Below are 16,737 nucleotides of genomic sequence, written 5' to 3'. Positions count from 1 at the left end.
AATGCAAAAGTATGAGACAACAGAAACAGAAAAAAATGACCCATAATCTGGGGAAAACAAGTCATCTAATTTTCTGGAAATGGCAACATAAGCTGCCCGTGAAAGTGATCCAGATTTTGGGATTAACAAAAATTTCCATCATAAATGTGTTTGAAGAACTAAAGAAAACAATGATAAATTACATGAAGTTATGATAACAGTAGCTCATTAAATAAAGAATATCAATAAAGAGATAGTATAAAAAGAACCAAATGGATATGCTGGAGTTAAAGTATAAAATAATTAAAATGAAAAATTTACTAGAAGGCCTTAATAGTAGATATAAACTGGGAGAAGACTTAGTGAACTTGAATATTGACCAATAGAAATTATGCAATCAGAAAACCAGAAAAATTATTGAAGAAAATTTAACAAAGCTTCAGAGATGTGTTGGTCACCTTTAAGTGCATTAATATACATGTAATAGGAGAATCAGTGTGGGTAGAGATAAATAAAGAATCAGAAAAGAAATTAAAATAAATGATTGCTGACATTTTCCAAATTTTTTGAAAAATATTAATATATGCATCTAAGAATCTCAAAGAACTCCAAGTAGAATAAATGAGAAGTGATTTACAACTAGACACAGCATAGTAAAGATGCTATTGGGCTACAGAAATAACTGAAGACAGTAACTCAAAATAAAGAGAATCGGAAATGATATATATAAGAAGATTAAAATAACGAAACCTATACATATACTTATTTATTCTTTCAATGACAAAATCATGTAAAGTAATAATTATAACTGTATTGCTGAGTGCATAATATTCATAGATGTAATATGTAGAACAATAATACCTCAAAGTGAATAGAGATATATGGGAAAAAAATTTACGTATTTCACTGAAATTAAGCGAATGTGAATATGGAGATGTATCTGAAAAGTTAAGATACAGATGGCAAGTCCTAGGTCAACCATTAAGGAAAACACTCAAAAAGTAAATAATTAAAATTACTAAAGTGTTACATTATAAAATATTCACTTAAAGCAAAAAAAAGATATTAAAGGAGGATAGAGGAACAAAAAGATATGCCACATATTGAGAACAAAAGGTAAAATGGTAGATTTAAATGCAATTATATCCACAGTAATATTAAATTGGAACACATTAAACAATCCAATGAAAACGCAAACTGCCAGACAGGATTAAAGCAAAACAAAACAAAATAAGCATCAATCTTATTCTGTCTACATGAGACATATTTCTGATTCAAAGATGCAATAGTCTGAAAGGATGGAAAAGATATTTCATGCAAACTGCCATCACAAGAAAGATACAGTGGCTCTACTGACATCAGAGAAAATAGCCCTAAAAACAAATTTTAAAAAGTTACTAGACAGATAAATATTTTATAATAATAAAAACATACACCTACCACAAGGATATAACAATTGTAAACATATATGCAATTAACAACAGAGTGTGAAAATACATGAAACTAAAATTGACAGAAAATAAGGAGTAAAGACCCAATTTTACAGCAATAATTGGAAAGTTCAATATATCAATTTCAATAATTGATAAAAAATCTTGTAAAGATTAACAAGAAAACAAATGACTGGAACGACATTATAAACCAACTGGACATCTTTAGGACACCATAGATATCTGTGAAACATGCCAGCTAACAGCAACAGAACATAAGTTCTTCTTCATTGAAGTTGGAAACTCACCAGGTAGACCATGTGCTAGGCCCAAAATAAGCTTCAATAGATTTTAAAACCTACAAATGATGTGAAGTGCCTTCTCCAACCACGGCTGAATAAAATTAGATATCAATTAGAGAAAGAAATTTGGAAAACTCACAAACATATGAAAATAAAACCACATATTCCTAAATAATCAATGAGTCAAAGAAGAAGCCAAAAGGAAAATTTGAAATTACTATCAGATTAACAAAAATAAAGAACTTGTTCTAACATATAGTATGTAACTAAAGCAGTGATTACAGGGAGATTAATAACTATATATACCTTTATTTAGAAAGAATAAAGATCTGAAATCAATTTTCCACTTACATGATGAGGACATTGGGAAAAAAAGAGCAAACTATGTAAAGCAAGCAGAAAGCGTAATAGAATAAAAGTTGGAGAGGGAATTAATGAAATAAATAATAGAAAAACAACAGAGAAAATCAATTACATTGAAAACTGAGTTTTAGAAGAGATTAACAAATTGACAAACCTTAGCTAGGTAGTTCAATTAAAAAGAGAAAATTCTCAAGTTACTAGAATTAGAAATGTGGAAGGCAACATTATAACCAACTTCAAAGAAATTACAAAAGGTTGTAAAAGAATACTATGAATATTTGAATGCCAACTAATTAGACAACTTTGTTAAAATGGAAAAATTCCCAGAAAGATGAAAACTACCAAAAATGATTTTAGATTAAAAATACAAGTTGGGCCAGATGCAGTGGCTCATATCTGTAATATCAACACTTTGGAAGGCCAAGGCAGGCAAATGACCTGAGGCCAGAAGTTCAAGACCAGTCTGGCCAACATGGAGAAACTCCATCTCTACTAAAAATTCAAAAATTAACCGGGCGTGGTAGGACACGTCTGTTGTCCCAGTTACTCTGGAGGCTGAAGCAGGAGAATCGCTTGAACCTGGGAAGTGGAGGTTGCAGTGAGCTGAGACAGTACCACTGTATCCTAGCCTGGGTGACAGAGCAAGACTCTGTCTCAAAAACAAAACAAAACAAAACAAAAATAATTTGTGGAGGCCTATGAAAAATAAAGAAGTTGAATTAGTAATCTGAATCTATCCACACAAGAAAATCTCAGCCCCAGATGACTTCACTGGTGAAGTCTACCAAAAGTTTAAAGAATTAAAAATTCTTTTGAAACTCTTCCAAAATTACAAGAGGGAATATTTCCCATCTTATTCTGTAAGACCAGTAATACCCTGACCCCAATACTAAAACCAAACAAGGGCATCACAAGAAAATTACTGACTGGCAAGTATGAAAACAGATGCAAAAATCCTAAACAGCATACAAGCAAACTGAATCCAGCCACATATAAAAAGTGTTATACACTATTATAAATAAATAAATTTATTCCAGAAATTTAAAGTTGTTTTACTTATTCCAAAGCAAATTAATGTAATATACAATGTCAATGGTATTAAAAAGAAAAACCACATGATCATCTAAATGGATAGATGAAAAGCATTTGAAAAAAAATCCAAAACCATTTCTTAATAGAAGCACTCATCAAACTAAAATCAGAAGGAATGCTATTCTGATTCATTAGACCTATGGTAACCCATAGATAACATCATCCTTAATGGTGAAAGACTATATGCTTTCCTGAGAGCCTTAAGATCCCTAAGATTAGGAACAAGACAACAATGTTGTTTTTACCACTGCTATTCAACACTGTACTCGTTCTAGCCAGGATAATTAGGACAAGATTAAATAAAAAGCATGTAGTGGAAAAGAAGAAGTAAAACTATTCTTATTTTAAAGACATAGCCTTACACACAGAAAATTGTAAAGAATTAATTTTTAAAAAACTGTTAGAGTTAATGCTAGTTGATGAGTTCAACAAATTTGCAAGATCCATTAACAGACAATAATAAGTTGCATTTCCATATACTCCAAATAAACAATCCAAAAATGAAATTATGAAGATAATTCCAGAATACTACTAAGCCAGAAAAGAATGAAGTGATGTCTTTTATAGCAACTTCGATGGAATTGGAGGCCATTACCCTAAATGATGTAACTGAGAAATAAAACCAAATACCGCATGGTCTCACTTATAAGTGGGAGCTAATCTATGGGATGAAAAGACACACAGAGTGGTATAATGGATAGGAGACTCAAAAGAGGGGAGATTGGGAGGAATGTGAGGGATAAAAATCACCTGTTGGGTACAATGCACACTACTTGGGTGATGGGTACACTAAAACTCGAGACCTTACCAGTATACAACTCATCCACATAACTAGAAACCACTTGTACTCCTAACGCTACTGAAATTTCAAGAAAGAAAGAGAATAATACCATTTACAATCAATGAGAGAAACATAATATAATTTCTTGCAAATGCTTTTAACCAAAAAAAAAAAAAAGATGTAAGAATTGTAGTCTGTAAACTGTAAACTATTGTTGAAAGAAACTAAGGAAGACTAATAAATGCAAGGACCTCCTATGTTCATCTATTGAAAGACATTTTTAGAGTGTTAATACTTCCCACAATGATTTATATATTAAATGTAGTCCCTATCAAATTGATGGCAGTGGCCACTGCCATCAGGCCGGTTGCAGGGAGGCATGGCTGGGACTGCATTATCAGTGAAGCCAGAGGGAGCTGCGGACAAGTAGGAGCCCTGCTCCTTCTGAGTTGGGGTGAGGCCACTGCCCAAACTATGGCTGTAAACCGTGGCCTCCTGTTCCATGGAGCAGGCAGGAGCCCCACTGTCCTGGGCGGGGCTGCAGCCATTCAAGTTGTGGCTACAGATCTGAGCCTCCCTGTGGTCTTGGGGGGCCAGGAGCAGGCAGGATCCCTGCCATCCAGGTGCAGCTGCAGCCTCCCAATCAGCACTGAAGACTGCGGCCTCCCACTCCATGGAGGAGGCAGGATCTCTGCCCCTCTGGGCCCAGCTGCAACCGCACAAACCACTGCTGCAGACTCAGGCGTTCCTGCAATCTTGGGGGCCCTGGAAGAGACCCCTGCCCTTACATGTTCAGAAGTGCCTGGATTCTCCCTGCTTTTGGCACCTGGCAGGGGCTGCGTGCTCCAGGAAATCAGCAAGAGCTGGGGAAAAGCAGGAGCCCTGCCTCTTCTGAGTTGACTGGGCAGGAGCTCCCCTCCCAGGCGCAAAATTTTGTGTCTCTGCAGTCTGCACACTGGACCCTACCTCCCATCTCTACTTCCCAGTCCCACCAGCCCCGGAGTGTCTGTTCCCACTGCTGCAGGCTTGGGAGTGTTTGCTCCCACTGTCTGGCCTCTCTCTGCTCCCGCTGCCTGCTCCAATCTAGGAACTGGTCTGGGACCCAGCCTACGGCGCACTACCACAGCCCTGCTGGGTGTGTGCAGGCTAAGGGCAGTGCTGACATGCCAGGCTTTGGTCCACTCAGGAATTTGGGGCCCACCAGTCTGAGAGGGAAGGGTGAGGTGGGGCTAAGGGTGGCTCCTCACTGGCCTGCAGGTATCCCTTGGTACAAGCAGCCCTGGCTGGAGGCAGACAGGCTCCTCTGCAGAAAGGGGAGGGCCCCCAGTAAGGCCGCACCTTCAGGCCAGCGAGGGCCTGAGGGATGAGGTCCAGGCTCAGTCCCACGGACCAGAGTGGAAACTTGTGGTGCCTTTTCTGGGCCAGTCAGCAGGCACTTCCTCCCTCCCCTTAGAGGTCTATGAAAGCCCTGGACTCAGCCAGAAGCAGGGCAGAGGATGGAGAGGTAGGACGACCAACTGCAGAGAGGAGCAATCCTCTCTGCTAGGAGCTGGGCAGACATCAGGAGGACCATCTGCAGAGAGCAGCTACCCTCTCCAGGCCTCCTCTGAGAGCTGCAGAGACAAGAGGATGTCCTGGCTACAGAGAGGAGCTACTCACTGCATGTCACCTCTGAGCTGTTCTAACAGTCAATAAAGCTCCTCTTTATCTTGCTCACCCTCCACTAGTCTGCATATTTCATTCTTCCTGGACGCCGGACAAGAATTCAGGAAAAGGCACCAGCAGACACAGAGGTTTCCAGCTGGAGAAGCGATACTCCAGAGATCACATAACAAAAATACTATCTTGCTTGATTTTTTAAAATAAAAATTGGCAAGTTAATCCTAAAATTTGTATGGAATTGCAAGCAATCCCAAATAGCCAATCAATCTGAAAATAAGAAATCACAGTTCTCAATTTGGACTTATGGCAAAGCAATATTAATTAAGACAGCATACTACCAGTGAAAGTAGACATGTATAAATAAAAAAGCTAAAATTGAGAATCCGGAAATATACCCATGTATCTATGGTTCAACTGATTTTGGCAAGTGTGACAAGAGCATTCAATGAGGAAATAACTATATTTTTAGCAGATGGTGACAGAACAACTGGATTTCCCCTTTGCAAAGCAAAGAAATTGAACTCTTACCCCACACCATATACAAAAACAAATGAAAAATGGACCACATAATTAAATTAAGAACTAAAGCTATACAACTTTTAGAAGAAAATGTGAAGCTTAAACTTTATGACCTAGGATTTGGCCATAGAATCATATATTTAACATCAAAAGCATGAACAACAAAAGAAGAAAATAGATGTTAGATTTGCTCAAATTTCAAAATTCTATACAGTTTTTTTTTTTTTTTTCTGTTGTACCTCAAGAAAACAGAAAGATCCATAAATGGGAGAAAATATTTGTAAATTTTATTTCCAATAAGGGGTTTTTATCTAAAACTATAAAGAATATTTTCAACTCAATAATAGTGAAACAAATAATCCAATGAAAAATGGACAAAGGATCTGAACAAATGTTTCTTCAAAGAAGCATACATATGTTCAATAAACACATGAAGAGATGCTTATTAAAGTATGTAGTTTAATGTCATTAGCCCCCACAGAAATGCAAATCAAAACCACCATGAAATACCTCTTCCTATGCACATACAGAATGACTGTATTTATAAAGCTAGATAATAACAGGTGGTGTGGATGTGGAGAATTCAGAAGGCTTATACATAGGTGGTTGGAATGTAAGATGGTGTAGTCACTCTGAAAATCAGTCTGACCATTTCTGAAATGGTTAAACATATTTACCATTTGACTCACTACTTCCACTCCTAGGCATTTACCCAAGAGAATGAAAAGAAATTTCGCCTCAAAACTTGTACATGAATGTTAAATAACAACATTATTCATAATAGTGAAATTGTGGAAAGAAATAAATTTCCATCAATTCATGAAGGGATAATCAAATGTGGTACATTCATACAATACAGTATTATTCATCAACGAAGAAGAGTAGGAATGGACTGCTGATACATGCTACAACATGGATGGACTTTGAAAATGTTATACTAGGTGAAAGAGGGCAGTTACAAATGACCACATGTTGCTTAATTCCATTTATATGAGATGTTCATAAGAGGAAAATCTACAGAGACAAAAATAATTTAATGGTTGCCTAGGGCTGGGGGAATGGAGGGGTGACAGATAAATGTTATAAGGCTTATTTTTGAGATAATAAAAATATTCTACAATGGACTTCGGTAGTGGTTGCTAATATAGGTATAAAGGTATAAAAAGTAAAAGGATGACTGATAAAAGGCATAAGAATTCTTTTTGAGGTAATGAAAATATTCCACAATGGACTTTGGTGGTGGCTGCCAATATCTGTGGATATTTTTAAAAAACATTAAACTGTACACTTTAAATGATAAACTCTGTGCTATATGAATTATATCTCAATAAAATCATAACTGAAAATTAGTCTTGGAGTTGAAAAGAAACAATATGCTCAAAGAGAGGGCAAACGGTTTAATTATGTTTTTCTCTACTACTGTGCTCTCTTGTTTCAGGCCTCCCTTCTTTCTGTAAAGATAAAAAATCTCATTAATATTGGCAAGATTTTTTGACCAGAAAGGGCTCTTCAGTGAAGACCATAAATGAATTCTTGTGATCTTTACTAGACTAATGGATGTACTTTTCTTTCCACTTGAGAAACATTCCCATGGCTAGGACAAACAAGTCCATTTTTTTTCTTACTTAGAAATTCAGTAGAATGCCGGTGACTGTGTAAAATGGTAAGGTAACCTACAGATTTTGAACCTGTTAATTTTATAAAATGCAATATTACTTAGCAGAGTAAAGAATTATTAAGAGTATAGATGCAATATGGAACCTGCTACCTCATCTAACATCTCAGACTACCAGAGCGGAGCTACTGAGAGAGCCAGGAGGATCTGACTGTAGAAACCACATCAGTACCTCCCAGATCCAACCTGAGTGAGGCACCATCCTCTGTTCCTTTTTCTGACATTGCTCATAGATTCATGTTTTATTTCACACTGGGATTCAAAAGGTTTCAGGAGAATCCAGGATTTTCCAATAGTGATTCAAACTGAAAGATGAACATTTATAACATTTATACTCTGTTAACTCGAGTAACATGATCTATGTGGGTTATACTCCCACAGAGAAATGATCTGATTGTTTTTGTTAGAGTGAGTAAAATTTTGCATACTACAGCTGAAGTGTGAAAGGCAGGGTGCTAAATGCAAATAGAGAGTGAAGCCTTGAAAGGAAAGAATATGCTGAGTCTGTTAATAGAGTGGTTGAAAATATACATAATGTATATTCTAGATTCCACACTAGGAAGATGGCCATTCCTGGGGAGTTTTCATTTTTCATTTTAGAAATCTAAAATATATCCATGCAGAATGACTTGAGTTCCAGAGTGTATTTATTCTCCCAAGGAAACTATTTATCACATTGTTTTGGTTTGCAGTTTATTCTAAAATTATTTGCCATGAATATATAGCTATTCTATTTTCTATTTCAAGGTGATGGTATAGACTCAGAATACTGGTAGACTTCTAATACAAGTCACCCCAGATTTTTAGTAAAAGTTCCTTTTCCCTGGTATGCATATAATTGACTTTAATCTTTTTGTCTTCTATCAGATCAATGTGATCTCTTTTAATTGGGCATTCCCTTTAAAGAATAAAGAGGGGACAGAAGAAGAATATAACATTACATAATTATAATGTGTAGAAAGCTATGCCTTAGATAACACAACTCAATTTTTTAAAGAAATAAAGCAGATTTCATCTCCTTTCAATACTGAAAATTAGCTTCCTATTTAATTATTTTCCTGACAGATACTGAGAAGTACTTGGAAGGGCAAAAAGACTAAAAAACATTTTTTCTTTCAAACAGAGTAGGGAGGGGGAAGTTCCCAAAGTGAAAATATTTGTATTTAAAAAATTAGATTAAACATTCTTGATGTGTTACATTATTGCTATTAGGAAGCCAGAATTTCCCTCTAAGATATTTGAATTATGTGCTACTTGATTGTGTTTGTCATCAATATTTCTTTCTTTACCATGAATGTATTTTGTAAAATGATGGTGTGTTTGGAACCCACACTAATTGACCTGTTATTTCTCCTAGAAGTAGTCCAAAAGTGATGTGCAACCTAAAAAACAACAAAGCAACAATGAGGGAGCATGTGGCAACTATTTTTTTTTTTTTTTTGTTAATATTTAAAGAACAGAGAATAAGGGAAACCTAAAAGAAGAGTTCTGGCAACCTCAACATTTGATTAGTTTCTTTAATATTGATTTTAAATAGTAGCTGATAAAAATAGAGAGTGGTCACTTTTGCTTGTGTCTTCTACCTGTGTCAAAAGAAGCATGAGACACATCAGTAAACAGATGGTGGAGGGACTTAAAACATTAAGCTAAGCAATGTTGTTATGTTCTGTAGGGAACCTAGGAATGCTTTTGGAAAGGAGACTGCAGTATTCAATCAGAATAATAATATTTTTATTATCTTAAAATATTGACTGTATCACAAACAGTAAAAACATTAATATTTTAAACACACAAAAAATGTAAGTATTATTGCTATTTTATCTGAATTTGATGTTTGGCAAATGGTCAATTCATCAAATCATTAAATAGTTAATATTAAAATCAGTTTAGTCAAAGCAATGTGTAAAAGGAATGAGCAAATAATGACACAGCCAGTAAGGATGTTGGGGTCAGAAAACAAAGAGATTTACAGAGTAATCAATGGCATTTGCATTCAATTTATTTTTATCAGGCATTCACTGTTTTGTTACTTGGTTTATTTTAATACACTTTATTATAAATCTTAAATAAATGTGATTTTTAATGAAATTAGAACTCTGTAAAACCAAAAAAGAAAAAAAAAATCTCATCTCTGATGTGAATTCACGAAAGACATTAATAATGTCTTTTGGCATTTCCCCCAAGGTAATGATTTTATTTTGTTTGCTTTCGTTTTCATCTTGTGAATGAATCTTTTATCTATCAATTCAATATGTAGATCCATCTACTGACAAGATTTAATCAACATTTGTATTTGATGAGGCTTAATCAAAGGAAAATAAAAAAATACTTGTTTAAATTCAAGTAGCCATAAACATTGCTAAAATAAAACAGATTTTTCTGACAACTCCACATTTTTGCATTAGATGTCTACTGATCTTTATTATCCCTCGGTGACTAACACAGAGCTATGCATCTAGTCCATGCTCAGGAGTGTCACAGGATTGAATGAAAGTTTATAACTTGTTGAAATGTTAAAGGGCTGGTTAAAACAATGTACAAAAGAGATTTATAAAGTCTAAGCAGTCTTAAGTACGAGTCTACTAAGTCATCACCAAAAGAAAAAGGGAGTCGGAACTAAAAATATTTGAGATAATTTTTGAAGATTTTTAACTAGAAGATATTTCAACTTTGGCACTTTTGAAACTGTCCAAACATCTGTCAGGTAACATATAAATATGGTACACTGAAAAGATACAAAAGTCACATAGTGGACAAGCTAATGTTACAAAGAAACTAAAGCCTGACTGATTACCAATCATTCAAGTCTTCTGTAATAATCAAAAATTTATCACAAAAGAGTATTAAATATTTGATATATACTGTAGTCACTCAAATTCACACCAAACAAGCCACATTATTTAATATACTATTCATCATTCTTTTGTTATTCAAACTGGGTGGGAAGGTTGTAAACATCCAATAAATTTTGTTTACCATATGAATAGGATATTAAATCTAATTAACTAAACATTAGCTGTAAATGTCAGTCTTGTGAGATAGGAAACATAAATGAACTCGGGCTCTTTTCAAATATTTAAACACATACCTTGATTGAGGGGATAATGTTCTTGGTTCAGGTTCTCCCGCTCCCCATTTTTTCATCTTTCTGAATTGAAAAATGTAATACATCTGTAAAAATGTAAACAAAACATAAATATATGGCTTAAGAACAATATAAAAAACATTCCTGTGCAATATTTTCACTAGCAAGTATTTCCATTAGCTCAATTCTCCTATCTGTGCTTGGAGATCAGAGCCTAATTTTTTCCCAAAAGTAACCGTTATCCTGATTTTGGAAAGCAATCTGGTGCTTTGTGCATAAACACATACTTAGTATTTGTGGAAGCAATTTCATTCCCATTTATTTATCCAAGGATAAAGGAAACATGTGAACATAAGAAGACTTGTATGTGAATGTGATATGGGAGAGGGGCAGGAAAGTGCCGGTTAGAGAAGGACAGGGTCCCAGGCCAGGGTTCCACCCTACGGGCTGTGTCCACGGATTTAAGTGAAACCGGGCGCTCCTGTTTTCATGCCCACATGCTGCATTTTGCATGATCACTCTGGCCCGCCTGTGTGATCCTGTGCCCATTTAAACCCAAGACTGTAGGGGGCACGCACAATTGGCTGGACATCAGAACCAGCAGACCAGTGATGGCAGAACAATGCAACGTGGCAGAGAAAGAGAGAAGAGGAAGGATGTCTGGACACTTAGGGGAGTTCAGCTGGTGACAGTCAGAGAAGAATCCAGCTTCTGGGTGGCCCGACTTCAGAGGAAGACTACCTTTCTGCTCCATCCTCCACTCCCTTTTCCCCATCTCTCTCGCCGAGAGCACCTCCACCACTCAATAAAACCTTGTACTCATCCTTCCAGCCCACATGTGGTGTGATTCTTCCCACACACTAGGCAAGAACTTAGGACAAAGAAGACTGTCACACTGGCCCTCTGCCCTTAGGATAAGGCAGAGGGTCTATCGAGCTGATTAACAGAAGTTGTCTGCAAACAGCAAAGCTGAAAGAGCACACTGTAACATATGCGCACTCGGGTTTCAGGGGTCATAGACACTCACCTCTAGATACTGTCATGGGTCTGGAGCCCAAAAGTGCTCCCCACATGCTCTGCACCTGTCTGTCTGTATGCTCCCACTAGGCGGTTGAGCAGCAGGGTGACAGAAGGAGCAAGCCACACCCTTGTCACATGTCCTGAAAGGGGGATAAAAGAGCTCTCCCATTTCAAATGTTTATAGTAGCTTGTCTCATATAACCTTAAACCGGAAATACACAAATGGCTATCAATTGGTGAATGAATATGCAAATTGTAGTACATTCATGTAATAGAATATTACTCAGCAATGAAAACACTACCAATATATGCAACAACATGAATGACTCTCTATAGCATTATGCTAAATTAAAGAAGCCATATGTTAAAACTGTATTTTTCTGTTTATATAACATTCTGGCAAATATCAATCTATAGAGATAAAAATTAATTAGTATTTGATGGGAACTGAGAATGTGGAAAGAGGACTGACTAAAGGGGTCAGGGAAACTTTCTGTGGTGATGAAAATACTTTATATTTTGATTTTGGTGATGGCTGTAATACTCTACATTTATCATAAATCATAGAACTGCGTACCAAAACAGAATGAAATGTATTGTTTTGAAACTATAATTAAGTAAACAACCTTAGGAGAAAAAGAAAACCCTGAAGAACACCAGAAATGTAAAGAATGTGAAGAGAAATTCACAAAATAACAATTTTCAAGTTTACCTTGGGCCCCCCAAAATGATGATCCACTCACATGGCAGGTCTTTTCAAAGAGGGACAACCACTCTATAGGGTAGCAGGATCAGTCACACCATTCATTAAAGAAGATGCTCCTCCCAGGGCTCAAGAAGCGTGTAAACTCTACCAAAAGACAAATCATTAACCTTGATAGGACTATAATTGTAACTCATTCATTCCACAAAGAGCCATTGAGCACTTTTAAAGTGCCAGCCACTGTATCATGCACTGGCATGCCAGTGGTAAACAAGAAAAAAAGATAGGGAAGGACATTTATCCTCAAGAAGCAAAAATGCTGGTCTGGCTCAGTTTACGGAAGTGGTGCCAAAAGTGAGTTGGTGCTTTTGGAGTGTAATCTCTCCTTATTATTATTTTTTGTCCATAATAAAAAAATCTTAATATTTTATAACGATGGGAACAAAGATTTTTTGTTTTTTTTTTTAAAAAGAATTAATAGGATTTCCAAGAATCATAAGGAAGATGTTAGAGTCACCTGCATTCCCACTTCTCCGAGGTAATTGCTGTTAGTATTCTTATACATAGCTTCACATACAATCACCCATGCATATTGTCATTAAAAATATTATCATGTATATTAGTGATGAATAGATAAATATGATACAACAATATAGCAAATGTTAGAATTGTGGGCGCTAGGCTGATGGGTATATGTGTATTCACTGTATAGTTCTTTTAACTTTTCTGCATATTTGAAATTTTTATTCATAATATGTAAACAATGCTCAAAATGTACATAGTATCATTCTTCCAATTTTCTTTCATTTTTGAAGATGTTTTTAATCTTATACTTGCTTTGCATATCTAGATACACTTTAGGTTTTAAAATGATCTTGACAATTCTTACCAAAGCAAAAAAACAAAATTTTGACATTGAATTGGATTGTGTTGAAAAAAATTAACATATTAAAAAGTGTTAAGAACATGATGTAGTGTGCCACTTACTTCAGTCTATTTTATTTCTCACAATAATGATTTCTGTTTTTCTGTGTAATGCTTTTACACCTATTTTATGATTATTTTAAAGCATTTTTTTTTATTATTCTGTGAATGTATTTGCTAATTGCTTTTAAATTACTGTGGTATATGCAAATATATTTAACTATTATACATTTTTTATTTTGTAAGGCTGCTAGACTAAATTACTTTTTCTAGTTTTTGTAGATTATTAAAGATTGTGTATGTACACAATTATGTTGTCTAGAGATAAAAAATAATTTTATTTCTTTCTTGTAATATGATAATTCATACTTATTTGTCATGCTTTATTTTGATGTCTAAGACCTCCAGTGCAATATTGAATTGAGATAGTAAGAGTAGGAACCTTTGCTATGTTCTTAATTTTAGGCAACCAAACTTTCTATATATAGAAATATTTTCCATACTATAATGTCAACATATACATGTTTTCTCTCATATGTATATATAAAATGTTTTTCATATATATAAATGTTTCTTATATATATGAGAAAACATATATAAGACATATATAGTCTTAAGGCTATCTCTGTTTATATAACATTCTGTTGTATAACAGTCAGTTTGGTTGCCTAAAATTAAGAAGATACATATATAGTTAGTTGCTGGTTGTATGTTTTTTCTAGATGGCGTTTATCAGATTGAGAAATGCCCTTCTACTGTATTAATGTTCTATTAATGATTACTGTATTAATGATTTCTACTATGAATGTTGAATTTTATCAAATAATTGTTCTGGATACGGTTAGTTGATCATGTTTTTTCTCCTTTATTTGCTTAACATGAGGAATTACACTGACTGTTTTTAAGTCAAGCCAATCCTGTATTCCAGGAATCTACTAATAGTTTTATATAAATTTATATATTAGAATGTTTGATTTCTTAATGACCTTAATTTCATCACCTAACTTATGAGCAATATTGGTCTATAATATTCTCTCTTGTGATGTTCTTCTGAAGTTTTACTTTAAAATAGTATTCTCATAAAATGATTTGTGATATGGTCCTTTTTTCTCTGTCTTCCGAAAGTATTTTTGTAAGATTTTTATATCTGTCTTATATGTTTGACAGCATTTACTAGTAAAGACATTTGGGCCTAGAACTTTTTTCAGAGAAGTTTTTCAGTTAAAAGTGCCATATTTTAAATTGATGTAGAGCCATAAGGGTTTTCTGTTTCATTTTCTTTTTTTTGTTTTTTGTACATTCTGTTTTTATTTTAGTTTTTGTACATTCTGTTTTTATTTTAATTTTACATTTCATCCAAGTTATCAAATTTATTGACAAAATACTGTTCATAATATGTTCATTATTATTTTTCAATGTCTTAGGGGTAATGATATCCTTTTGGCAGCCTTTATATTGAAATTTTGCCTTGTCATCTTTTTTTGTTCTATATTTCTAGGGGTTTATCAATTGCATCATTTTTCCTCTATTTTCTTTATTGTTTGTATGGTTTTTAATTCAGCGATGTCTGCTATTCTCTTTATCATTTCATGTCTTTGTTTTATTTATACTCTGGCTAAAATATGCTATTTTTCAAGTTTCTTAAATGGAAGCTTAGATCACTAATTTTTAAACCCTTCTGTTCTTTTACAAATAACTTCTAATTTCAGAAATGTTTCCCTATGAATTGTTTCAGCTTCATGCCACAAATTTTGATACTTTGGGATTATTAATTATTCTAAAAGTTCTTTTATGATATCTTCTTTCATCCCTGGGTTTATTTTTCATATTTGGGATTTTTACAATATCATGTTATATTCTAATTTAACACATTTTTTGTTCAGATACTCTACTTTTTATTATTCAAATAATTTAAGTTTATTCAAACTTGTTTTATATTCTAGCATATGACAAATATTGATAAATATATTTTGTTTACTGTTAAAGAATGTATAATTTATAGTCATTAGTTATAATGATAATGGATTATCAATTAGGTCAAGTAGCTGGATAATGTTGTCCAAACATTCTTTATTCTTATTTTTTATCCACTTATTCTATTAATTATTGAGAGAAGAGTGTTAAAATCACACTTATGTTTATAGGTTTTTTAATTTTTCCCTTCAGTTTGACAAGATTTGCTTCCTAAATTTTGAGTTGTTATTACATTTTTGCCACTTAGGGTTCTGAGGTATCCTTGACTAACCCTTATGTAACTGTGAAATGACTCTCCTAATACAGTGAATAATTATTATTTTGAGGTATTTTATTTCTGTTGTTAGCATAGTCATTCCAGCTTTCTTGTTCTTAGTGGTTCAATATTTTATATTCTTTATTCCTAAATTTTCAACCTGTCTCTCTCTTTTTCTTTTATAGTATTCAATCTGTGCCTCTTAATAACATTATATATTTTGTTTTTTATTTATTTCCAGTTTGATAATATCTATCTTGGTCTTTGGCCAATTTCCGTTTAATATAACTGCTACATATTTCAGCTCAATTCCACCCACTGGCTATTTCTTCCTGTTTGTCAAGTCTGCTGTTTTTATATTCCCTTCTTTCTTACCTTTTAGTAGATAAATGATTTTAATCTTTTATTCTAAATCATTGTAGTGAATACTCTGGAGTAGTGTTCAAGGTCACATTTTCTGGGTCAAAGTATTCATTTCTTCATCTACCGGGACTCTTGACTGCTAAAGGCTCACATCTGAGTCATTCATTAGGCTCTGCCTTCAGCAGGAAGCAGCTGCTTTGCCCAGGTGTTTGCCTTCTTCTTAGGGTTAGTCAAAATCTAATGACTGGTTGATGCAGGAGTGAACAGTTTTGTGCCCCATCCCTTATCTCCATTCACGATATCTCTAAAGTACATTGGAAGTAGGCAGGGTCACTCCTACTTCTACCCTTTGGTTCTCTGACCTATAATCCCTATATATTGGTATAACTGTAGCATATTCTGTTTCTCTGTCAATGAGCTATTAGTTTTGCATTGATTTACTATTTTTGTGGCATTTGAGACACAGCTTTGACTTATTAATGTCTAATAACATACTTCAACTTTGTTTACCCTTTCCCTTTTTTGTAATATTGTTGTAGAAATTTTAAACATGTGTTTTAAAATCTTTTAGGATATTATTACTTCTGTTTTATGCATCTATATTCATTT

The sequence above is a fragment of the Trachypithecus francoisi genome, unplaced genomic scaffold, assembly GCF_009764315.1.
Source record: "Trachypithecus francoisi isolate TF-2019V2 unplaced genomic scaffold, Tfra_2.0 Lachesis_group15, whole genome shotgun sequence".
NCBI classification, from domain to species: domain Eukaryota; kingdom Metazoa; phylum Chordata; class Mammalia; order Primates; family Cercopithecidae; genus Trachypithecus; species Trachypithecus francoisi.
Note: the sequence above shows the minus strand (reverse complement) of the source record.